A 25984-nucleotide genomic window follows, 5' to 3' on the forward strand; every position below is an offset into this window, starting at 1 on the left:
TCATGGCAGGGGGCTGGAAGGGATATGTCCTGTTCCACCCCCTTCCCCAAGGCCCCGACCCTACCTCTTCTCTGCTTCCACTCCGGAGCAGGGAGCACGCTGCCGCTCCTCCCCCTTGTAAGGGACATCAGCTGATCGGCAGCAGGGAGAGGGAGGGAGAGGGGCTGGAAAGCACCATGCTGGGGGAAGAAGCTGCGGAGGAGGGAAGCTTGGCTGCTGCAGGAACAAGCTTCTGCTTCCTGCCCCAACAGGGGAGAGTGGTGGGGCTGAGTGGGGCTGTGGGCCGGGACCATGGCAGGCAGGAGTTTGCCAATCAAAATCGGCTTGCATGCCACGTTTGGTACGCGTGCCGTAGGTTGCCGACCCCTGCAGTAGAAAGCAGGCAGCTGCCAAATGACGTTAGAAGGGAGCATTAAACGGGCATGTTCCCTAATTGATCAGCAACATAACAATGTTAACCAGGACGACTTTAAGTGAGGAGTTACTGTACTTGGTAAGTGACAGCATCTGACTTAAAACTGTGTCATCAGCCTCAGACCTCTCAAGTAACATCTCAACTTGTTGGAGAATGTTAATCTAACTAGTGAACATATTTCAATGGGTGGAAATAAAGTCCCTCCTCTAGTTACTGACATATTGACTCACACCTTTGTGTTGTTCCAGGAGCACTTAAACACACTAAACCCAAAGGAATACGATTTCTGTTTCCAATATCATTTGGTGAAGCTGGCTTCTTGCTGCATCCCAAATGTTTCCCAGCTGTTGCGCACTGACAAACAACTATAGGGTTTGGATTTTTATAACCGTTTATTAAACAAAAATTAATCATTCACATCTACTGATCCAGATTATAAGACAAATATAAAGACAGAATTAATAGAAAACCAGCAAACATTTACTGCATTTTCATAACTGTTCATCTCACTATTTCTGACATGATTACAGAACTGATATTGATAAAAAAAATCATGTGTCATTTTAAAAATAAAGAGCATATGATTTTGTTCCAACTTCAGTATTCTGTAACTGATAGATATGTGCCAGAATCACCCCCGAGGTAAGGTAATTGATGCCAATGGAATTATTCTGCCAATTAATTTGGCTCCTTGTTTTCAGAGTGTTTTTGAAAGATTCTAATGGAGATCACAGTAATTGCAGACTAAATGGACTCAGAGGACTAAGTGGAGCATGTAGGATGGCATAGCTTATGTTCTGTTGTAGCATGTGCCATATACCAAGGGACTGCTTTCAGTGGGCTTTGGATCTGGCCCCCAGGACACAGTGCTAAGAAAATGCAACCGTCCAAAAATGGTTAATAAGGTTTTTTCATGAAGTGCAACTTTAGGAAAGTAATGCATTGGAGCCCTGCCAGCTAAAATACATTAATGGGTTGCAAGAAGGAGACAAGGCAACCGTTTCCACAGCTTCAGCTTAACCAATGGTCTGCTCTTTAAAGATCAAGTTCTAATTATCCTCTCATTTTAATCTTTTAGTAATTATTTGAGGCCAATATTTAATATGATATTTATGGCCTTGCATACTTTGAGCAATGATGATGAAACAGCAGTGCAGTTTCCATGTGTTATCCAAATAGACATTCCTCCAACTGCACATCAGTGTGTGAGCAATCTCCCTATCACGATGCATGTTCTGTGCATCACTAAGTCATCTACTTAATATATTTTTTATAGCAGAGACATTTCTAGTACTCCTGTTGCCATTGTATCTAAACACCAGTTAAAAAGCTGTGAACCTAACCTTGCACCCAATTGTTAGCAGACATAGAGCTTATTATCCTTCAATGGGACAGCTCATGGGAATAAACCTTATTACCAGGAGCTACTTTTGGTAGGATTAGGCCCTAATTTAACATTCACATTATTCAAAGGGATATAAAAATCAGACTTTTTATGATCTCTAGTTGTTGTGTTTATTCATATCAGTGTAACATAGGTTGAAAAATAAGATTGTATTTAACAAGGTAGCCATCATTGAAAACATACAGGACTCGGTCTGAGGGGTTATAGTTGATACTATTGTTTCTAACATTTTATCCATAATTATGCTAATTTTACCTTCCCGTTCAGTGTTTGTGTCGTATGTGTAAAATATTTCCTCTTTCCTAGTGTTGACAGGTCTTGTGGCATATAGAACACCACAGATGATGAAAGCGTTGGAAATGGATGACTTGTACTGCCATGTATTCCAAGTATGGAGCACATCAAGTGTGGTCTCATTGAGTCTGCTAATCATAATGTTACCTGTGTTGTCCTCGGTTGAATAAATTACCCACAATCCACTTTCATCCACAGCAAAGTCCATATCTTGCCACCCAACACCAGCATAAGAGAAACGTTTACCATAAGCAGCATTCGGCAGAGTTTTCCCCACAGCCAACGTGTTTGTGTTTAAATCGAGCTTGCCCATATCTCTTGAATTATATACATTGTAATACATGAAGTTATTGTAAACTGTGGTGCCACTGCCTTCCCTATATTGAACTTTTAACTCTTGAGCATTTTTTAATAGCAGCAAATCATCATAGGAATTATGAAGTCTGTAATATTCTAAGAGTCTCCCATCTGTGTTCAAAGGTGCAACCCAGTATAGGTCCTTCTGCAGAGTCCGAAGAGAGGAATCCCTACCCCAGGAACCATCTTTGAAGGAAAATCCTCTCCCGTTCAGCTGTACGACATAGGGCTGGCTGATATTCACAAGCCCACCATCACCACAGCTGCCTGAAAGCAAAGAGAAAATGCAGGCTTTTCAAAGGGCATGATTAGGAGAGAGGATTTAGTGTGTGTACTTTATATGAATCAGCTTTGTTGCAAGAACAGAACTACATACATGTCTTTGACAAAGATTTTCCTTGCACCATGTAAACAGCACATGGATTTCAGTTCTGTAGCTGTTCCAGTCTGACTGAACTACAGGGGTCATCCCACTAGAACTGGGGCCATACTGAAAAAACAGCCAACGATCCAGCAACACATTTTAGAGATCTCAGTTTTTAGTCAGTACTCACTTAAAGTAAATAAGTGATTAGCTTCTGTTTCAGATAAGTGACCAGTTTTCTGTTTCCACCTAGTCTATGCTTTCCACCCCGCTGGGCTGGGAAATCACATAGAAAATACCATTTCAGAAACATTTTAGGTCATTGGCTTCTGCAGTGGAGCACAGTTCTGGAAATATGGGAAGCAAGAAGGAACATCTTGTCTCACTGAACCGCAGTGAGTTTTGGAAGGTGGAGGGAGAATTAGCAGCACTAGTTCTAGAGGCTCATTTCAGATTAGCATGTTACTGTCAAAATCACCACTTGAAAACAATACTTCAGAGAGCTTCCATCTGAGGCTCTCAAAGCAATTCAGATATTAATGAGCATAGCCTTACAACAGGTCTGTAAGGTGGAGGTAAATATCCCCAGTTTACATGCAAGGTAACTATAAAGTGACCATACAACCTATTTCAAGCAGGATAGTCTTGGTTTTTCTTATGATGTCCCAGGAGCTTCAGGATAATTGAAATATCCTGGGTTTTTTTTTCATTTCATCAGGCAAAATATTTGTTTTTTTATAGCTACACAATGCTTGTTCAAGATGTATTGCTATGCTGAGTAGAATTTGCACTGTTTACTGAGAACAAACAGCCCAGTGGAATGAGCTTTCAGGGTAATGAACAATGTCTGGAATGAAGAGAACTTGAATGAAAGTAAATGTTATCAAAGCTGTTCCTTTGCTCAAAGCGACTGTTGATGACACTTGTTCAATGTTTCACAATTAATGCAGAACACTAAAGTATTGGAAAAAGTCCTCCACTCCAAAATATGCAGGTCTCCCTGGGTCAGAAGCTAATAGTGGTGACACCAGCACACTTAAAAATAAAAGTATCCTTTTGTCTGACTCTTTGCAGCCCTGAAAGGTGTCACCATGAACATGTGCCAGTTTTTCCCCCTTTAAAAGCATGATCATCTGAGACACAGATGCTAAGCGACCTGCACAGTCACACAGCAAGTAAATGGCAGTGCCAAGACTAGAACCAACGTTTCCTAACTCAAAGTCAGGTGCTTTAACCACTAGACAATGCTCCCTCTTAGAGGTGAAGTAAAGTTTACCTGTGAAGACCTGAGTTTCATGTTTCTTTTAATTGATCAATTCAGGGTAACAGCTGATGATATCAAATCAGTGCAGAGGTTGCACATGCTCTAGCGGATGGGGTGTCTTTGACACAATCACTTCTATTTTATCTATTCAGTGACTATCATTTGATGGCTGTTTGCAAGCCTATGTGAAAAGAATTGCTGGGCTTAGTCTATTCCTAATAGAGAAGTGGCCACAGTACAAATAACATCATCACCCCCTTATTAGCATTGAGAACAGAGAGAAATAAACAAAGACAGAACTATCCTCTCACACCTAAAGCTGGTCCCTCTTATGGAGGGTTGAAGAACATCAGTGGAGCAGAATCAGGAAACTCATCTGGGCCTCAGTGGCAGCATGAGCAGGTGCCCAATGCCAGAAACATCTTCTGAGCAGTCCACAACATACAGAGCAATGTGAAGAGTGGGGAGAATCCTTATGGCTTGTCTGAAGATGCTGTCCCTGGGAAATTATTGGAACACACGTGCCACTTGGAGAAAACTGCTGCTTGCAAATGCAAAACATTTTTTCTTCAGAAATAGAGGGATCAAATTTATTCCTGGCAGTGATGATTTATCAGCATCCAGCTAGAGGGATGCACTGGCCTAGAGGCAGGACAACATCTTTGTGGCCTTTCAGTCTAACTATTGGTAACGTCTGCAGAATCCAATGCGAATGTGTATTTAACTGTAATTGTAAAATTTGTGGCAGTCTATGAAATACGGTTTTGAAGTGAAACTCACCATCTCTCTCTTGCTTTTGTCTGTCCACCTTTCCTAAGCTCCACTGTCTTGTTTCTTCTCTTGTATCTCTTTTCCCACACCTCTCTCCCCAAGCCTGACCTCGGTGCCAAAGCATGTGGGGATCTGGAATTCACTCAGTGCCCTCACTGCTGGGAGTGGGAAGCAGATTGCATTTCTTCCTGGGGCTTCTGTGGAGCCCTGCTGATGGAAGCAGCCGAGAGACTGTGTTGAATTGCTGCCTCCCACCCCCTCGGCCACCTGCGTCATGCCCCTTCTTGGTCAGCACCAGCCATTTGTTGGGCTTGGTTGGCCAGAACAGAGGTTAGAGCCATTTTGTGTATCGCTACCTCTGGCATTATGGTTTGTTCTTAACTGTCGACATATTGAATCTATTACTGAACTTAACTCACAGCAATCTTATTTCAAAATTAAATGGATATTAATTTCTTCTATAAATCTGTGATTTGTTTCAAATAGTATTGCTGGTACTGAGGTACTACTCAGAGTTTGGATGAAGGGCAAAACATTACTTTTCATACTTTTGTACTATTTTCCAACTTTTTCCACTTGAAAAACAGTAAGAGTATGTGAAAATGTTTGTTTCCTGCCCTCATCTTTCATATCAGCCTGTTGCTGAAAGTTAGTACATCTGGCAAATTTTCCAAGACATGGGATTTATTGTCATTTCATTTAACCCAGTCTTGTTCCTACTTCTCCCATCCCTTCTCATGTGATTTATACACAGAATGCTTACCTGGTGGGAAATAGGAGGGTGTTGTGGTTTGATTTCTATGTTTTTCACATTCCTTCAATCGATTCTGGAGAGCCACAATTTCTCGATCGATTGCAAGGATATTGTTTTTGTCCGATGATTCCAGATCATTTACCATGAGAGTCAGATTCTTGATTTAGAGAAATAAAAATTCAGCATGACTTTAAATTACAGTCAACTTTATTTCAAACATTTTAGACTGGATTTATCATTTCAAAAAAGGTGCTGGAGAACAAGTTTTAGGAAATGTTCCCAAAGAACAAGTTTTAGCATGAACATCCAGTCTCAAGCTAATGTGTGTAACTACAAGAAAATGTTTGTGATTTTAGCACTCAATCATATACCATAATGCTAAAGATCACCCAAAAATGTCCAATAAGGCTTACTTGGTTATTAACTGTTACCGGTAAATAATTGCAGCCTTGCAGACGTGTCTTGAAAGTTTACCTGCCCAGATAAATAATCTACTCATTTAATGTTGAAGACAGTGAAGAAACTAATGATATTTTACTTACCATCAAAAGCAATTATTCACTCAGGTGAGTGAGTGATAACAAATTTGAAAAGCTGATTCATTGAATATTGGGAAGGGGTTCTTGATTTTATATTGATTGGGTCACTACCCTAATAAGTTACGTTTTTAATTATATTTGTTGGAGCACAGAAGCTTTCAGGCATGGGTGCCCATAAATTCATATTTATTATAATAATGTACACAGTATATTTATTTAATATAGCAGCATCCAAGAACTTTAGCTTTTAGTCACACAAATGATAAAAATTGCCATTTTTTGCCACATATGAAGAAACATGCTAACATGCTTAAGGCCAAGATTTGCTTTAATGTACATTGATTTAAATCCAGAGCAACTCTACTATTGTCAGTGGAGACTTTCCAAATTTCACTGCTGTAACAGAGAACTGAATGTTTCTGAATGGCAGAATAACCCACTTACTCTACCTCCACGTATAGTTGTTCAACAATCACATTGCTTCCAACAAGTGTGGATTTCAGCTGAGTGACCAGTCTCTCCATTTCATTGATTTCCAGTTTCAGCAACTGAAAGTCCAACTCAGTGTAAGAAACACTGGTCGACTCCATATGTTCCACTTTGATGGTTAGGTTTCGGATTTTCTGTTCATACATTTCAATTGCTTTGGTATATTGGCTAACCTAAAAAAAAAAGAAAAACCAAGCAAATTTTCAAGTTCAGTTTAGCAAATGTAACAGGCATGTTTGACATCTTCTTTACATGTGTGCAATCCCACTGGGACTGCATGTGAATTAACAAGGGCAGAATTTCATTCATAATCTTCACTTTTTTATTCCACACTCTAACAAGGGCAACCACACTGTGAGCAACCCCTCATGGGCAGAAGTCATCCTGCAACACCAGCCTCTGTTTCCCCCCCCCAAGGGCCCCTTATGCAGACTCCACACACTTTTTCTGAGCTCAAAATACCCCTCCTTGGGGCCAGGGTTTATTCACAAAATATAAACTACAAATAAAACAGAGTCCCAAATTAAAGTCCAACAAGCAAACGTTTCTCTTCCTGCTCCCAAGCCTCCCTGCATGGAGAGCTTTTGCTGTCTTTCCCCTGCTCTCTCAGGGTCCCCCTTGCCTTAGCAGGCTACTGCCAGCACTTCCTAGCTGGAATCTTTGGCTACATCTATATGGGCCTGCAGTTCGGACTGCAGGGTGCACTAAAGTGCTGCTCTGTAACTCCCCCATGTGGATGCCAGGGACTTGAACTAACAGGTTCCTTCTTCACATTAACATAGTCCTGTTTGAAGAGGATTCCATGAAGGCAAACTAGGAACCTTATGGGTTGCACCTGCAGTATCCACATGAGTGAGTTACAGTGCAGCATCTTGGTGCACATAGCTATTCACACCCCTGCAGTCCAAACTGCTGGACAGTGTAGCTCGGGGTGTACAACCTATGGCCTGTGGACCATACACAGCCCACCAGAGCATTTCATAAGGTCTGCGGCCTGCTTCAACACAATATACTAACGGCCGATTCATTGGCGTTTTTTCATCATGTTTACATCATTTTAGTTTACACAAGTATGTAAATAGGTTGTTTCTGTGTACGATATTGTCTATCTAAATAGCAGTGCTTCTATATCATGATACCAACTTTTCCCAACCTAGCACTAAAAATTTCCCAAATCTGGTGAAAAATTCCCAGACTCTGGGAATTTTTTACCAGTTTGGGAAATTTTGGGTGCTAGCCAGTGCTTCTATATCCTGGGAAATTTCCCCAAAACTTGGAATTTTTAACAGCATGTGCCCTGCAGTTTCCCAATTTGCCCTGCAATTTTCCAACGTGAAACATTTTACTCAAAATTGCCCCGATTTGGGGAAATTTCCCAGGATATAGAAGCACTGCTCCTCTCCATCCCTTGGCCAGACCCCAGGGCAGCTCTGGCTCTGACCAGTCTTGGCCAGTTTGGGATGAGGGGCTAGTGGCGGGGGCTTGGCTGGGCCCCTCCAGGCAAGAGGATCCTGAGGGAGCCAGGCCGGGGCAGGGGCAGGCCCTCACCTGGCTGAGTGTGACGCTCCAAAGGTGCTGGCGCAATTCCCCACCCTGGGACTGGAACCAGCCTTGTCCATGCTGTCAGCTCAGCCCAGCCAACACTGTCACCTCCCAGTATGGCCGGTGAGCAGAGGCACTGTGTAGCTGTGGTAGTGGGGCTGTGGGGAAAGGTACTGGGCAGTGGTGGGTGGGGGAGATCTGTGTGAGTTGGGGCGCTAGGGAATGGGAGTGCTGGGCAGTAATGGGGGGCTGTGGGTGGGAGGGGGTGGGCAGTTGTGGTGGGAGTTGGGAGGCACTGGGCAGGGTGGTGGTGTGCAGGGCACTGTGTATTTGTGGGAAGGTTGTGGGGGGTGCTGGGCATAGCAGGCCCAGGGGGACGCTGAGCCTAGGGAGTGGGGTGGTGTTGGGCAGGGGGCTGTGGGGCACAGCCCAGGCCCGTCCCCAAGGGGAAGGGGCACTCTGGCAGCACAGGGCCAGGTGGGCCAGTGTGCATCTGGCAACTGCCGGTTTGTGAAAAATGCCCTTGAACTGGACTGGGCGCCACCCCCACCATGCAATGCCCCATTGGCCCAGCTGGCACCTCACTCTGGGGACCAACCTCCCCACTCCATGCTCTATTGCCCCCATGGGGGCCCACAAATACGTTTGGTGCCAGCCCCACAAAAGGTTAATCTCAGGGAGAGTTAATCCCAGGCCCTCCAGCCCATACAGGGCAAGCCACCCGCTTACACTCACTAATGTTCCCTCTATGAGCTAACTTTATCCAGGATTATATAGAAATTCAGGGGGCAGATTCTACCAGGAAACCTGCAGTGATTATTTCAGAGAAGTGATGTACTTGAAGAATATTGGGGTAGGTCTACACAGTCCAAGGCTGCGAGTCTCTGAGCCCCACTCGACAGACACAGGCTCTTGCTACTATGCTAAAAATAGCAGTGCTAAAATAGCCCCCTCCCTAGACCTCAGAGCCTGTGCTGCAGTCTAAACCGTAACACCTACACAGCTATTTGTAGCACATAGTGCAAGCCCAAGTCCCTTGACCTGGGCTTGGAGACTCACTGCTGTGGCCTGCCACTTGCTGTGTAGATGTACTCTCTGGGGCTGCAAAAGGTAACAAAAAATCCACCAATTTGTCCAAGACGACTTTCTGTTGACTTCAGTGGGCACTGGTCAGGCCTCCACACTCCAAATAGTATCCAATCTTTTATGCATCAGAACTAGTTGAGTCCCCTGATGAAGGGGTTATTTTAGCACAGTGCACTATTACAAATCCAATCCATCCATCCTGAAATGGATTTAAATGAAGGCCAGTTGAGGTGACAGTTATTTTAGCCTTTAGGGAGAATAACTGTTTCACAGCAGCCTCTTCAGATGTGGAACCACTAAACAGATGGCTGGATAAATATACTTTTGCACATGTATCTACTAATGTAAAGGTCACGGTCCAAACATTGTCAAGAAGAACTTCAAGAACATAATATGGATTTAGAGCATTCTCTGAAACATTAGAGTTCCATACAAATGGAACATCTTGGGAAAGATATAATCCTCCTCCTACATGACTTAAAACTGTACCCATTTTTCCTTAATGGCAAGATAAGAAGCATCTCTCAGCAAGAATAAATAGAATTATATTATTGTGTCAAATTAGCAACTCTGGAGTCAGAAGGCATTTCCATTATAAGCCCCAATTTTCAGGAGCTTATCACTTCCCTAAATATTACCTTCTGGACTGAAATGGCACATGCATATTCTCAGACCTAAAATTGATTTGTTGGATTAAAAATCAATTTGGCATTATCTTAACATGAATTAAGAGTGTTTTGCCCCAGTCACAATTTTTTTAAATCTATATTAATCAAGGGGACAGCTCCGAAATGGCCTTTTAAAAATCTGACCTGAATACAATTTTTCATTAACACTAGAGATTTACTGTTCTACTGTCCTGGTAACATCACCTACAGACTCCTGACCAAGGCTTTGTAACAACCATAGAAGAGACTTCCCCCAAATAATTCTTTCCAAGATATCCACTGAACCTCAGTACATGCTGGGGCAGGTCTTTGGGAGTTTAGTCAATGGTACATCGATACTTGTGCAGGGCAGATACAATCAATTAAGCACATAATGTGTTTGACTACTGAATCTCAGTGACTTAATTTAAGGAAGGAAACCAAAGATAAGAGGACTCTTTTCAAAGTTACAGTTTTTTTATACAACTGTGACAACTACTTTTTGAGTCTGAGGGAAGCCATTAAACAGACTCCTAGAAAAGTAGGACTGGAAGAGACCTCAGTAGGTCATCAGTCTAGTCCCTTGCACTGAGGCGGGACTAAGTATTATCTAGACCATCCCTGACAGGAGTTTGTCTAACCGGTTCTTAAAAACCTCCAGTGATGGAGATTCCACAACCTCCCTAGACAATTTATTCCAGTGCTTAACTACCCTTATAGTTAGGAAGTTTTTTCTAATGTCTAGCCTAAGGCTGGGTCTACACTACCCGCCTGAATCGGCGGGTAGAAATCGACCTCTCGGGGATCGATTTATCGCGTCCCGACGGGACGCGACAATCGATCCCCGAATCGACGCTCTTACTCCACCAGGGGAGGTGGGAGTAAGCGCCGTCGATGGGAAGCCACAGAGGTCGATTTTGCTGCCGTCCTCACAGCGGGGTAAGTCGGCTGCGATACGTCGAATTCAGCTACGCTATTCACGTATCTGAATTTGCGTATCTTAAATCGACTCCCCCCTGTAGTGTAGATGTAGCCTAAATCTCCCTTGCTGCAATTTAAGCCCATTACTTCTTGTCCTGTCCTCAGTGGTTAAAGAGAACAATTTATCACCCTCTTCTTTATAACAACAGTTTTCAGGTACCTAAAAGGTTATCACCTCCCCCTTCACTCTACTCTTCTCCTGACTAAACAAACCCAATTTTTCAATATTCCCTCATAGGTCATGTTTTCTAGACCTTTAATCATTTTTGTTACTCTCTTCTGGTCTTTCTGCAATTTGTCCACATCTTTCCAGAAGTGTGGTGCCTAGAACTGGACACATACTTCAGCTGAGGCATTATCAGTGCTGAGTAGAATGGAAGAATTACTTCTCATGTCTTGCTTACAACACTCCTACTAATACATCCCAGCATGATGTTCAGGTTTTTTGCAACATATTACATCAGTCACTCATATTTCATTTGTGATGCCACATAACCCCTAGATCCTTTTCTGCAGTACATGTTCCTAGGCAGTCATCCATTTTGCATTTTTGCAATTAATTATTCCTTCCTAACTGTAGTACTTTGCATATGTCTTTATTGAATTTCATCCTATTTATTTCAGACCATTTCTCCAGTTTGTCAAGATTATTGACATGTATTTCACATCACTGACATGGATGCAGCACACACACAAAAAAAAAAAAATGCAATCCTATTGCTTGTTTTGGACCTTAACTTCCTTAATGAGTGTAATACATGATTTGAGAGAGGATCCTGCAGAGAAATTACATTTTGGATTGTTTGTGCTAATTATGTTATCTCCAGAGATTATCCAGTATAAACCAATCTGATCTTCCAATACAAACATCCATGGATCCTGAGCTGGTGTAAATTGGCGTGGGTCCATAGATGCCAATGGTTCTACTCCAACTGAGGATCTGGACCTCATAATCTTAGTCCTGTGTAAATTCAAATTTAGGAACAATTAAATTTATTGTATTTGGCAATCAAAACTCAGTGTGTTTAAATTTATATCCATATATGCAGAAAACTGTTTGGACATTGATCATATCTAAATCCCCTACTTCCACCCCAACATGGACCAGGCCATAGAGCAAGATCCATCTTGTTGGAAGAGAGGATTTAGATGGATTCTGAGTGCCTGGCTAATCACAGAAATCCGCTGGGAGATTTCCCCAGTAAACTTCTCTGTGAAGATGTTTAAAAGTTGGTATCTAAACTGTGCATGTAAAATTTGCACATGAACCCACCACATGCACAAAAATGCATTTGCAAACTGCTGAGCACAAAGTTGGCAACCATATGGACAGAGCCAGCTCCAGGGTTTTGGCCGCCCCAAGCAGCCAAAAAAAAAAAAGCCGCGATCGCGATCTGCGGCGGCAATTCGGCGGAAGGTTCTTCGCTTGGAGCGGGAGAGAGGGACTGTCCGCCGAATTGCCGCCGAATAGCTGGACCTGCCGCCCCTCTCTGGAGTGGCCGCCCCAAGCACCTGCTTGCCAAGCTGGTGCCTGGAGCCGGCCCTGCATATGGAAAAAGTATTGATGTGTGCAATTATCTATCCCACAGCTAATAATATTAGCATACTTAAACAAATGCTTTAAAAGAATAGTTGTCAAAGATATGCCAAATCTGCAATCCATTGAAATCAGTGGATTACCTGCATAAGTAAGGGATACTTTCATGAGAGCGTCAGGCCTGAGCCCAGGAGTTTTGGTTCTCTCAGATGTCTTGATCTGTTTTTTTATTTCATTTTGGGCAAAACGCAGAGGGCCAGCACAAAGCAGAGGCACTACATAAGCCCTATTTGGAGTGTGCTACAAGGCCCAGTCCTCCTCCTGCCTCAGACTGTTTTTCCCCAGTTGGCCAGCCAGGCCACCTAGGAGAATGCCCCTTCTCCTCCCCAAAATGGATGCTCTATTGCTTGGCAGTTAGACCCATTTTGCCTTAATAGCTTGTGACTGTATTGAAATGATCTGCTCCTGTCTAACAGGCCTACATACCATCTCAGAAATCTAGTACATGAACTATATTTTGGGGTATAGATCAATATTCACTGTGCATCACACAGCTTTGCAGTGGGGTTTGAGCAGTGCATAAGCTTTGTGCTGGACCTCTGCAGAGGCATGAATGTCACCCTTAAAGAAATATAAAATTCAGCCATTTTAGGCATGCATAACAATAATTCCTATCTAGTTTTTCCTGCTTTGCAAGCATTGTCACACTAAGGACCTGGAAAGGGCAGGGAGAAAACCTGTAATGTTCATTTATTCTGTCAATTACCTGAAACTAGTATTTATCAACACAGCATGCAAGCAGACACTCCTCCAGCATGCAGCTGGAGGATGGGAGTGAAGGAATGAGGAAGCAGAAGGCAGGCATAGAATGAAAGAGGATGAAGAGGAAGGGAAAGGGGGATAGAAGTGACATGAGCAAGCAATTCTGAGAAGTCACATATGCAAGTGCATTGGCCACAGGCAAGTCTGCCCTCCATGATCACATGGTGAGCATGCCACCCGCATATCATATAACCCAGCCCGAGATCAAGAGGAATATTCCCAACAGAATAATCTGCCTTGAATATAGTTTTCATCTGTTGGGAAGGTATGTTTACATAAGAACAGCCATACTGGGTCAGACCAAAGGTCCACCTAGCCCAGTATTCTTTCTGACAACAGTGGGCAATGCCAGGTACCCCAGAGGGAGTGAACCTAACAGACAATGATCAAGTAATCTCTCTCCTGCAATCCAGCTCCACCCTCTGACAAACAGAGGCTAGGGACACCATTCCTTACCCATCCTGGCTAATAGCCATTAATGGACTTAACTGGATGAATTCATGGAGGTTCTCTTTTAAACATGGTTATAGTCCTAGCCTTCACAACCTCCTCAGGCAAGGAGTTCCACAAGTTGACCATGCGCTCTTCCTGTTTTTATTACATGAGCATGTTCTGGGCATTGTGGTCAAATCACTGAAAGGCACATTCTCCCCTCGTGTTAAGTTGCTATTCTTCCCTTCTAATGAGGTGCACAAAGTCATACTTCTCTCCACTGTTGGGAAGAGCTGATTCCTGCATTAGTTGAACAGATTAATTTTATGCTGGTAAAGTTTCAAATTACAGATGGAAAAAGTTACTCCAATGTTTTCAGCTTACAGTTTTTACTGATTTGGAATATCAGAATATCTGTCTGAAATTCACTTCCTGCTGATTTTATAAGAGCCACCCCCCCCCCTGCTTTTTGAATTGGCAGCCTACAATCAGGCAAAAGCTTAGAGATTCAATCACGTTGTATATCGGACTTATAATACATGTCTAGCACCTCTTAAAGGGCTGGATCCTGCAGTTCTTACTTAGGAAAGTCTCCCATGAGTGTCAAATGGAGTTTTCACTAAGCATGTACAGCAAGATTGAACCCAACCACAAGGGGATGGTGAAATGCAGTTATGGCATTTGGGTCAGATCCTCAGCTGGTGTAAATGGGCAAGGTGGAAACTAACTTCCATGAAGCCACATCCATTTAAATTAGGGAGGATCTGTTATTCCAACCCTCTTTGTAAAGTGGTTCTCAGACTCAAAACCAAAATTCAAGTGTTTATGATTAGCCTAGTTGTTTCAAATTTTACAGTAGTTCAGTAGACTCTTCTACTCCATAATGTATAAAGGTAAGTCTGGGCTGCAAAATTGGATCTGGATCTGAACATCCCCAAAGTATCAGGATGTTTGGAACCCAGAGGTTTAGTTCAGACCCCTCTATCGCTAGGATGAGTTGGAAGATCTTTTGGTTTTATTGTTTCATTGTGTCCATAAGCATTTTCAGGAAACAAGTGGTACATTGGGTTATGCACTGAGGGTGAGGAAAATCATGTCAAAGGCAGCCTGAGAAATATGCAACAGAGAGTCCTGTGGCACCTTTAAGACTAACAGATGTATTGGAGCATAAGCTTTCGTGGGTGAATGCTGACGAAGTGGGTATTCACCCACGAAAGCTTATGCTCCAATACATCTGTTAGTCTTAAAGGTGCCACAGGACTCTCTGTTGCTTTTTACAGATCCAGACTAACACAGCTACCCCTCTGATACCTGAGAAATATGTTTACATGAAACAAGTACAAAGATGCACATAGATTCAAGCGTCTTCTGCCCTGTCCATACAGTTACATTTACTTCAACTCAGATGAGTAGGTCAATGCCTGGTATTTTCTTTCTATAGACAAACAATTAACTACAAAATTTTAACACCCTCATAGTTAAACAGTTTGTTTTCATTTCTGACCTGATGTCTCTTTGCCTGGGATCATATTGGGGATCTGTCACACTATATCTAATGATGCTTTATAACACTGGCTGATCAGACTCAATGTAAGTGCAGTGAAACTCAGATTATGTCAAGATTTTTTTTTTTTTGGTATCTGTCACTGGAGTTGAAAACTGAGGGCCTGCTCCTGAACTGGTATACACTGGCACAACTCCACCGACTGCAAGAAAATAACATCAGCTGAGGATCTGGTCACTAGAGTCCAGTTTTTGTTTTTTTTTTTTAAAGAGAACTGCTACAGGGTTGCAAGAAGTCAGCCAGCTCCTGCCATCTGTATTCAGTCTTTACTCAAGCAAGACACCCATTGCAGAGTTTCACTTCAATTGGAGATTGGCTTCAGTTGGGTCTTATTTCAGTCCCCTTTGATTTGGGAGGGCCTGGCAGAATTAGTCCAAGTTTCAGGATGGGAATTCTAGACCTGATCCTGTCCTTTTGAAAGCAATTGAAATTTTGCTACTGACCACAATGGAGCGCGTTGGGGCCCTTAAATACCTAGTGTTTTCATGGATCATTAATGTCAAGTTCCACATTCCTCCTAAAGCAGGGGTTCTCAAACTGGGGGGTTGGGACCCCTGAGGGGGTCATGAGGTTATAACATAGGGCATCACAAGCTGTCAGCCTCCACCCCAAACTCTGCTTTGCCTCCAGCATTTATAATGGTGTTAAACATATAAACAAGTGTTTTTAATTTAGGGGGGGAGGGGGTTTGCACTCAGAGGCTTGCTATGTGAAAGGGGTCACCAGTACAATAGTTTGAGAACCACTGTCCTAAAGTGATCAGGCACTGTGCTGAGAGGCACTGAGATTTGTCAAGTTGCCCTTCATATCTTTACTGAAAACTGAATATGTGTCATCATTAGCTCTAGTTATTTCAAAGCTAATTATTTTAACTGAAAAGACTTTCTATAGGATTCTCCCCCCTCCCCATTTTGTGTTTTTAATGCAGCACTTCTAGTATAATCAAGAACAGATAAGAGAGTTATGAATATTCATGGTTAGAATTTATAATTTACTGATGTGCCTTTTCTACTGATGAATTCAAGGACACTTCATTTCTTAAGATTTCTGGCTCCTGGAGAACTCCAACATTTTCTCCTGGACACCTAATTTAAACCCTGAATATTCATCTACCAGCAAAAATCAAATGCAGATTCTCCTTCTCTTGAGAAACCACAGTAGTCCCCTGGTTTTGTTTTTTCTTGGTGGTGGGAGGGAGGGGGGAGAGAAGAGAATAGATCTGAATCCTTGTAACAAGGAAGGAAAGTAGTGTAAGGGTAAAGAGTTGGTCTTTAACTAAAATGCATAATCCAGTAGTCATTGCTAGAGCATCAAATGTTGACAGAGAAAATTGATTTTTTTCAACTGTTAAGGGAATGGAGGGGGTCAGGTGGTGGATTTTTCCCATGCTTCAGCCTGGGCTGAGCTGACATTTGCTCTTTTCCATCATTCCCTCCCATATGCTGGTTACATAAAAGTACCACAGGAGGGAGCAGGAATCATGGCTTCCTCTGCAACTGTATATAGCAATTACAGGCCAACAAGACTGTTCCATGGTTCATAAAGAGAAGCAAAGTGCTTCCGCCATCCCTCAAAGAACACCATGTGCCTATAGGCCCAGGAATGAGGCCTGAGGATACTCGAAACTCATATAAGGCCCTGCTTGCATGCTAGAATAGTGAACATTTTATGTTTAATCACCCTTTCCTTTGTAATTTTTACATGCCCCTCACTGCTGTTGCTTGACGACAGGCCCTGCGAAGTTCTGACTGCTGGACTGTTTCACATTCACTAAAAATAGGACTGGTCAGTTTTTAAAAAGAAAAACCAAAAATCCTTACTTTAGTAAGTTCTCTTTCAAATTTCTCAGAAAGCACTTGGGCTGTGATTTCCAGGATCTTGACCTTCTGCACAGGAAACACAGTGTCTGGCAGGTACACTGAGCATTGGCACACTCCATTGTCATTCAAAGAGCCGGTCACATTGGCAAAATGGCTGTAAGAACAAGTTTCAGAAAGCAAATAAATTGTCAACATGCTACTAGGAATCAACAACAAAGGACTGACAGTCCCCAAGCAGGGGAAAAGTTAAGCTGTGATAATAATATTGACCCTGAAAGCATGTATTAAGTTGTAATAATTTCTTCCAATGAACTAAAGGTATTTTCCTACATCAATTCATTAAACGTCACCATACCCCTATAGAGGTAGTTAAATACTATAACCATTTTAACACTGGAAAAATGGAGGTACGTGAAAGTTAAGTGATTTTTCTAAGATCAGACAGTGAGTCAGTAAATGGCAGAGCAGGAAATATTAAATCTTATAGGGAGTCATTGCTTTTAATGGTCTCTACAACAGGGCCAGTTAGTGATTTTAGTCCATTAATTTCAAAGCACCTTACAAAGTTTTGTTTGTACTTCACTGATGGAAGAAGCCACAGAAATTAGACCAATTTTCATGGAAAATTTTGATTTTGACTGAACGCTGTTTTCCTCACTGGGAACGTTTCATCTGATATTTTTCAGACAGCCCTGGTAAACAGGAGAGCTGAAGACTTAAAAACTCCCCCAACCTGCAGTAGCTGGTATGCCTTCTACTGCAGGGTACTGAGTGGAGTCATGGCCATGCATCACTGCTCTCTCCATCAGCGCACAGGGGTATAAACAAAGTTTTTTACTTGGGGCAGCTAGTGTTAAAACATAATAAAATATTGGCTGTTGAATATTGGTTTTATGAGTAGTTTTGTACCATGACTAAATTTGTTCACTTCGAATGAAGTGAGAGAAACAGGCTTTTGTTCCACACCGTGCTTTTTATTAGAAAAACACAACCCCTATATTTGAGTTCCTATAAGCCTAAATCCTTTTGAAAAGGGAATTGACACCTAACTTGGTTAGGCACTACAACAGAGTGCCACAAAGCTGAAATAGCTTTTAAAAATCTGGCCCTAGGTCACTATTAAAAAAGTCCCTTACGTGCTTTTGAAATGGTCACCCTCAGACTGCCCACATTACTGGATTTGCATTCTGCCCAGCAGGAACAGTGAAAAAAGGATCAGAGGAAAATATTCAATGAACAGACAAATATAGTTATTGTACTTACCTTTGATAAGCCCCCTCCCCCCATTTGTGCTAGCCTGGTACTTTGTGGTACTTTTTTAATCCCTGATACAGATTACAAACTGCCCTTAATTAATATCTAGATAAAGAACTTTTTAAAAAGTGGATTTAAATATCAGAAACCCACCAAACTACTTTTAAAATTATTATAAGAGTGTCTATTCCAACAGGGGAGGAAGAGGTGTAGACTGGAAAGGAAACAAACAAACGCCTGTTACAACCCAACTCACTCTGTGTCCCATCCCTATTTAAATCATGACCCCCTCTCCCACTCCCAACATCCAAACAGCAGTCCAGATTCCTCAGTATTCTCAAACTTTATTTTTGTTAAGGGAGCCATCTCCAGCAGCTCTAATGTTGATTGGGATTTCCGACTGACTGCTGAGACAGTTAATGTTTCTTCTGGTACAATGCTGTTTCATGGAGTCCTTCCTTTGAAAAAAAGCTACGTGTGATCAATGAAAGGCTGCAGATGCTCAGTCTGTCCAAAACAATGTGCATTATTCATGTTAAAGTAATATATACCATCTCACTGCCATCTTATTGAATAAGGTTTCAGGTCCTACCCCTCCATAGCACTGGCAAGATTGGATGTCACTCTTGAATCTCAACATGCATCCCTGGGAGTCTACAGTAATCAAGGTCCCATGTACTGCACAAGACACTATACTGCAGGGATGCAGCCCACCAATGTACACAGCCGAGCTCCACCGAATGGGAACCATGGCAATCTCCAGTGCTTGCAAAACTATTTGATAAACTGTGCATCAAATGGGGTGATTAAACTAAAGGAGTGGGGGCAGGAAGGGGCTTGCACACGGAGGTAGCTGCTAGTGAGCCATACAAGAGCAATGCTCCATTCCTGCAGGAGCTCCGCGTGGCAGGGGTCATCCCCAGCTGCACAACTTCAAAGTCGCACTGAAGCAGAATTCCATTCTGACAGCGCTCTGGAGCCCCAGTTTTAGCCAGCTTCCCCTGCGGGCCTCCTAGTACTCCATCCAAGAACCTGTTCAGATCCTCATGCTGCTGCAGCCCCATCACCTGCTCCCTCATCCTCCAGCCAGTCAGACAGTCCCACTCCTAAGGAGCCCCTAAAACAGCCATTTGGACAGCTGAGGAACTGGAAGATGGCAGGAAAAGGGCCACTTGTTTAAATGGATTCAGAGAAAACAGGGTTTTTTGTGCCAGCTTGTCAAAAAGATAATGAATGCAGCCTTTTGTCTGGTCCCCTGATCGTGTTGTACAGGGGCTGATCGTGATTAACAGCAGAGTTACAAGGATCATCATAAATTTTACAAATATCCACACAAATTATAGTTTACCCAAGGGTGAGCATAATGAGAAATTTCTGACATACTAAATTCCCCCATCCTCAGCTTATTATACATTTACACTTCAGCCTTGATTCTTACCACCAGGAATTGCCACTGCTTAATGATGCAGCAGTGAAAAAAACATTCCCTCCCCTTAGATGCTGAGTTCACTACCTGAGTCCACAGCACCACAAGGCCTTTTAGACCAAAATACGGCATTAATAGTATCACCTAGAACTCACATAGTGCATTGTGTTTTCAAAGTGCTGGGCAAATGAACCTGAGATCTAAATCCAGATCTAGAGCACTCCAAAGGATGAGGGGTGTTTGCATCTGTGGTTTTGGATTGAGTTAGTCTCAGGCACAAACCACATCTAATTAGTTACAACCTGCATTTTTCATTTAAACTATTCAGATTCTCAATGGGAGTTGCATTTGCCTAACCAAAAGCAGAATTTGGCTGTTTCTAAAACAGTGTAATTTGATTTCAGATTTATAATTAAGTCCCAGGACATTTGTTAAAGGTGATATTTTACACTTGCTACATGCAGAGCGCCCACAGAACAAGTGGAGATCTGAAAACCTGCCTCAATTTTAAAAGATTCTCCCAGCAACTTGAATAGCAGGAGGAAAAAAGAATACATTAGAGCCTGTGAAAGTCATAATATGCATCTTACCACATTCTGGAGCCTGGTGCTGGCTGCATTCAATGCAATGGCATTTTGTAGAAAGACCAGCAGCACAGCCAAGTTTTCACACTTCATCTTCTCAGCAAACAGACACGATGGAGAAAGGACAGTGGGATCCCTTTTATAGGATGCCCTGGGAATTCCCCCAGTAGGAATTTGGTGCTTAGAAAGAGGTACTTGTGTAATATTTATTGACACTTCTCACAAAGGTGATGACATGCCGGTGAGTGAGCCACGGCACAGAGTGTGACTTGACTATTATACAAACATAACTTTTTCATTGGCTGCTGTCAAAAATTAACCACCCTCTCCTTTTGTAACAAAGCCCTTCTTCATTTCCAGTATCTAGTCTTGTTCTCAGGGAGCCACAAAGGAATAAATACACAATGGGCAGATCAATTAATTGATGGACTTCAATAATTAAAATGCATTCTTTTCTGGAGGGGAGAATAGCTGCTTTCTTTTATTGGACTTTTATCAGTATTTTTATTGTAAATCCTTTCAGGAGCCCAGACAACCTGGGCCACATCATCTTCCTAACCCAGCTTCTAAACGCAGATGGGGTGAAAACAGCTCAACTTAGGTCATTTCACAATGTCAAATGAGCAGCCCTCCCTTTCTCTAAGCCCCTGGATGCCTTATAACATGAGCATTGTGCACATGGGGCTCCACAAGTTTGGGCTAAAGACCAACCATTGGATGGGAGAGGGGGGCCAAGTTGAAGAACAGCCCCAGCAAACCTGCAAGAGAATGCTAAGACAGTCAGCATTAATGCCCATCCTACAGCTTTGGTACCATGGCTTCTGAAGCAGGGGAGATCAGGGAACAGCACACTGTGGAACAGCCCTGTGCGTGGGAGCACTAAGATCTGCATGGTTTGCCAGCAGATTTAAAGTACTCTTTGCTTCTGATGAGCTGGTCTCATGGCATTTAGGCATTACCACTTCCAGTGCTCGCTGGAGCCTGGTATAGAGGCAAGCAAGAATGAAAATGGCTATCCAGATATTTCTGAACTGGCAGGAAGGCTAGGTGTGAGTTTGGGTGGAAGGTCAGGTCAGTTCCCCTTAGGGTCTGCAGTTGGATTTTTCAAGACATACTTATTGTGGAGAATGCAGCTTGGGGGCTGTTTTCTGAGTGCTGCCTCTTTAAATGTAAGAAAATGCAGGAGGGGAGGATTCTGAGACTTAGAGAGCGTACACAATGCCCGAGTGCTGCAAAGCTGGGTTCTACAAGAGCTCCCCCAGTATGCAGGTGAGGCAGAGGTGGCACAGGCTGAAGGAAGCCCCTGTGGCAGCTGTTGGTTCTTTGGGGATTTCCCTTACACTGGAGAAATCCCACGTTGCCTGCTTGGCTGAAGAGCTCAGATTCCCTACCTCACATGACGAGGACGGGTAATGTCTGTGCAGCGCCCTGTGGATGAAAATCTCTCTGCTGGGGCTCATTCTGATCAGTTTAGCATGAAGCCAGCACTACTTTGAGTCACTCAGGATTTAATCCTCTCTCTCTCTGGTTTGGTACATGGGCAATTATATCTCAGGTATCGTGAATTTCACAGTTAGTGCCAAGACGAAGCCAAACACTGGAGCCTGTGGGAAGGGGACGTCCTGGGAGCTGGAGATAGGACGGAAGGACACGCCAATCAAGCCCCTGTTGGTTGAGATATGGTAGAAAGTCCTGACCCCCTGATAGGAGGGAACATACTTTCTGTCTCATCTAATCATTGCTGGAAGCTAGTTAGGGTTTTTCCTACTTGTGCTGGGGATGAGGAAAGCTGGCAATGAAGCTAAGGTGGACACCAAATAAGACTCCTTCTCCTCAGAAGACCCAGTGCTTGGTAAATGTGACAAACATGATCTATTGGGGACCTTCCAGGCTCCAGTCACAGAGCAGTGGGGGGTTAGCCTCAGAAGAATGGGCATGCCTGACCCCTGCCTGCTAAGCTATGGGCAGATGTTCCTCACAGCCAGTTCTTCTAGTCCCCTCCCCCACCATAACACCACTTGCTATGCGTGTAATCTGCAGGTTACTGTAGCCCCCCATTCCCTATAGGGAGTACGAAGGCCAGGGTAGACCAGAACACCATGCTTAGCATTTCATGAAGTCACATCTGCTTGGGTCTCCTCCCTTCTATGCTGAGCAGCCTGAACACATGGAAAAGGAGGTGACCCAGAGCTCCCTCATCTGCACAAAAGGTAAGGGCATCTCTCCAAATTCTGTACTGCTGAGACTAGAACCAGCAGGGAGGGCAGCAAAGGGAGGGAATTTGCAGCCTCTCCCTCAGCCCACAGCTAACATGATATGCTCAGATACAGCCACGTAAAACAAACCCTTGGGTGTGAACTGGTACCTAGGACTCTCTGATTAAATCCTGTGTATGCATGTTATACTGCACTGCCTCTAATTTCACATCCACACTAAGGACCAAGGACAACTAAAACGCCATCAAAATCCACTCCAGCAAATCCTTCAAAAGGAGCTTGCAAGTGGACAGCAAGAACCGCCTGCTGCTCCAGCCAACTGCCCTGCCTGATGTTCCCTGTATGTGAATAGCAAAGGCTGTGTCTATGTGCAGCTCAGAGATCCCCAGCCCACTGTCCCTCAGTGTGGGCAGCTCCACCCAGTAATGAACCATTCTTGTAAATGCCTCTTTTTTGTTTTTTTTTCATTCATTCTTTCTTTGTTTCTTTTGTTTTGTTTCATTCTTTTAGGTTTTTTGTTTCATTCTTTATTCACACCTTCATTCCTTCACGTATCGTGTTCCTGTGTTTCCCTCACTGTTCTGAAGGAACTCTTTGTCCTAAGACTCTTCAGTCCAATTCTGCACTCAGAGACATAGCTTTGTTTTTCAGCGTTAGCATCTCTTAGCTTTAGCTTTAGACTCGCCTAGTGGCACATGAAGCAAAGCATTTTTCCCACTGCTCTCCGTCCAGAGCAAGACATTAGACTCCATTCTAAGTTGTCTCCATGATGGCAACATCCTTTTCAATCATCCTGATCAGAAAAGTAGATGCATTTCCAGTTGAGATCTGTGACAATTGCATCCTCTTGAGTTCTATGGTTTTCTTCTTTCCCAGGCAGTGAGGTTTCTCCGGTGCATTAATAGCAATGGATTGTGTCTCCATTGCAGATACAAGCATCTGCCTAGAGAAGTCGCTGTGCTGTTGTTTTTGAGTCATAAGTGAATCTGAATTAATAAAGTGGAAAATAGAGGGTAGAGGCAGGTCTAGCCAAAAGGTGTTTGAGAACTGCCACAGTGTTAAATGCAGGATGGGAGTGCCTGGGGTTTTATTGTCAGGATTATTTTCCCTTTGTTCTACACAATCCTGAGATACAATATACTTGTGCCCAAAAAGATCTCTGGTTTCAGTCTCTCTGCGGACAGTGAATGCGTCCTGCACAGCACCCTTGCTGCAAAGTTTGAGCTTCTCCTTTCAGACTAGTTGCGTCCCACCATTGCCCCAGCTCCCTGAATGACAAGAACCAGCCAACTGGGAAATGGGGGTGAATAGGGATTTAAAACAGGGTTACTGGATTATAAATATTGCAACAAATCTGTGGCACCCAAGGACTTCCCTGTTGTCACTCTGCTGCACTGCATGGCCCCTCAGGGCTGCACTGTGACTGTGTGCATTGGACTTGGCTTCTCCTACCCCAAAACCCCAGGCCTCAATGACTGGAGCTAAAGGAGATTCTCCACTAGTTGTTAGCAGTATAGCGCCTACAACTAAGCACTTCTTATTCCATCCAACTATGCCCTGCAGTGCACATATACACTAGATAGCTGAGTACAGTGTTAGTGGTGTTTTATAATGGGGATCATCCACATTTGCTCCTTGCCCCCCTTTAACCACCCTGTTGTTATAGGGCTGAATACAAACCACAACATGCATATGACCAATGAATTATTTACATGGCAGTTGCCACATTGCAGTATCCAATGTAAGTACACTGGGTTCTCTCCAGCCTCGCACGGGGGGCAGGAAGGACTTAAGCAAGCAGCAACAGCCTTGTGCGTTGGGCAGGCAGGGCTTGAGTGAGCCATGGCCCCTGTCCTGCACGGGGAGAGTGGCTCAGGGAAGTAGCTTGGGCCAGCCCTTGCAGTGTCCTGTTTTCCCTTCGGGAAATATGGTCACCCTACTCCAACCACAACCCTGTGGCGCCTGAGTCCCCTGAAGCATTTCCTCCTTCTGAGAGACATGTTGCCTGTTCCTGATAGTAGGACCTCTCCCCAAATGTGATTTGTATTCAATGGCTCCCAGTTAACAGGGTCCAAGAATTTATACTATAGTCCTAGTCAAACACCTGGAACATTAGATCCCTCACCCTACATGGAACTTACTGTGCTTCATGGCAACACCCTTTCTGTCTCTAGGTGTTTATAGAGCACCCAGCACCGTAGGAACCAGGCACTGTATTAAGAGGCTCCTCTCCTGGCCTGTCGCTCCAGGGGGCTCTTCGCTACCCTCTCTCTCCTCGATGTAATTAAGTAATTACAATGGAACAGGTAAATCAGAATGGTCTGCACAGGCTATTCATGCTCTGGAGAAGAACATTTCCTCATTTGTGGTGCAGACTGATCCTGGATGGAGATGGACTGGTTAAGCGGCAGTTCTGCAGAAAAGGTATTGGGTATTACAGTAGACGAGAAGCTGGATATGAGTCAACAGGGTGCCCTTGTTGCCAAGATGGTTAACGGCATATTGGGTTGCATTAGTAGGAGCATTGTCAGCAGATTGAGGGAAGTGATTATTCCCCTCTATTCGGCACTGGTGAGGCCACATCTGGAGTGTTGTGTCCAGTTTTGGTCCCTCCACTACAGAAAGGGTGTGAACAAATTGGAGACAGTCCAACAGAGGGCAACAAAAATGATTAGGGGGCTGGGGCACATGATTTATGAGGATAGGCTGAGGGAACTGGGCTTATTTAGTCTGCAGAAGAGAAGAGTGAGGCGGGATTCGATAGCAGCCTTTAACTACCTGAAACGGCTTCCAAAGAGGATGGAGCTAGGCTGCTCTCAGTGGTGGTAGATGACAGAACAAGGAGCAATGGTCTCAAGTTGCAGTGGGGGAGGTCCAGGTTGGATAAAAGGAAAAATTATTTCACCAGGAGGGTGGTGAAGCACTGGAATGGGTTACCTAGGGAGGTGGCGGAATCTCTGTCCTTAGCTGTTTTTAAGGCCTGGCTTGACAAAGCCCTGGCTGGGATGATTTAGTTGGGATGGGTCCTGCTTTGAGCAGGGGATTGGACTAGATGACCTCTTGAGGTCTCTTCCAACCCTAATCTTCTATGATTCCATCCCTGACCATCTTGGCTAATAGCCATTGATGGACCTATCCTCCAGGAACTTATCTAATTCTTTTTTGAACCCCATTATAATTTTGGCCTTTAAAACACCCCCTGGCAACATGTTCCACAGGTTGACTTTGAATGGGGTGAAGAAGTACTTCCTTTTGTTTTTAAACCTGCTGCCTATTAATTAGTGTGTGAAATTAAAAATATTAGATATTTGAAAATGAAATATTAAAAAGCCATCATGTTTTTATTTGAAATTGTTTCACAAAAAGGAAATTTCTTTGAAATTTGCTGTCTTCAAATCAGCAATTATGATGAATACTTTTT

At 43.4% G+C, this 25984-nt stretch overlaps 1 protein-coding gene and 1 pseudogene across 1 annotated transcript in view; one reads left to right on the forward strand and one right to left on the reverse strand.

Moving 5' to 3' along the window:
* The window catches only part of LOC122173448 (deleted in malignant brain tumors 1 protein-like), a 492944-nt gene that overhangs the window by 291791 nt on the left and 175169 nt on the right, over positions 1-25984 (forward strand). The window lies entirely within an intron of this gene.
* Positions 796-20798, reverse strand: LOC135977503 (olfactomedin-4-like; annotated as a pseudogene).

The sequence above is a fragment of the Chrysemys picta genome, unplaced genomic scaffold (assembly GCF_011386835.1).
Source record: "Chrysemys picta bellii isolate R12L10 unplaced genomic scaffold, ASM1138683v2 scaf1, whole genome shotgun sequence".
NCBI lineage: Eukaryota > Metazoa > Chordata > Testudines > Emydidae > Chrysemys > Chrysemys picta.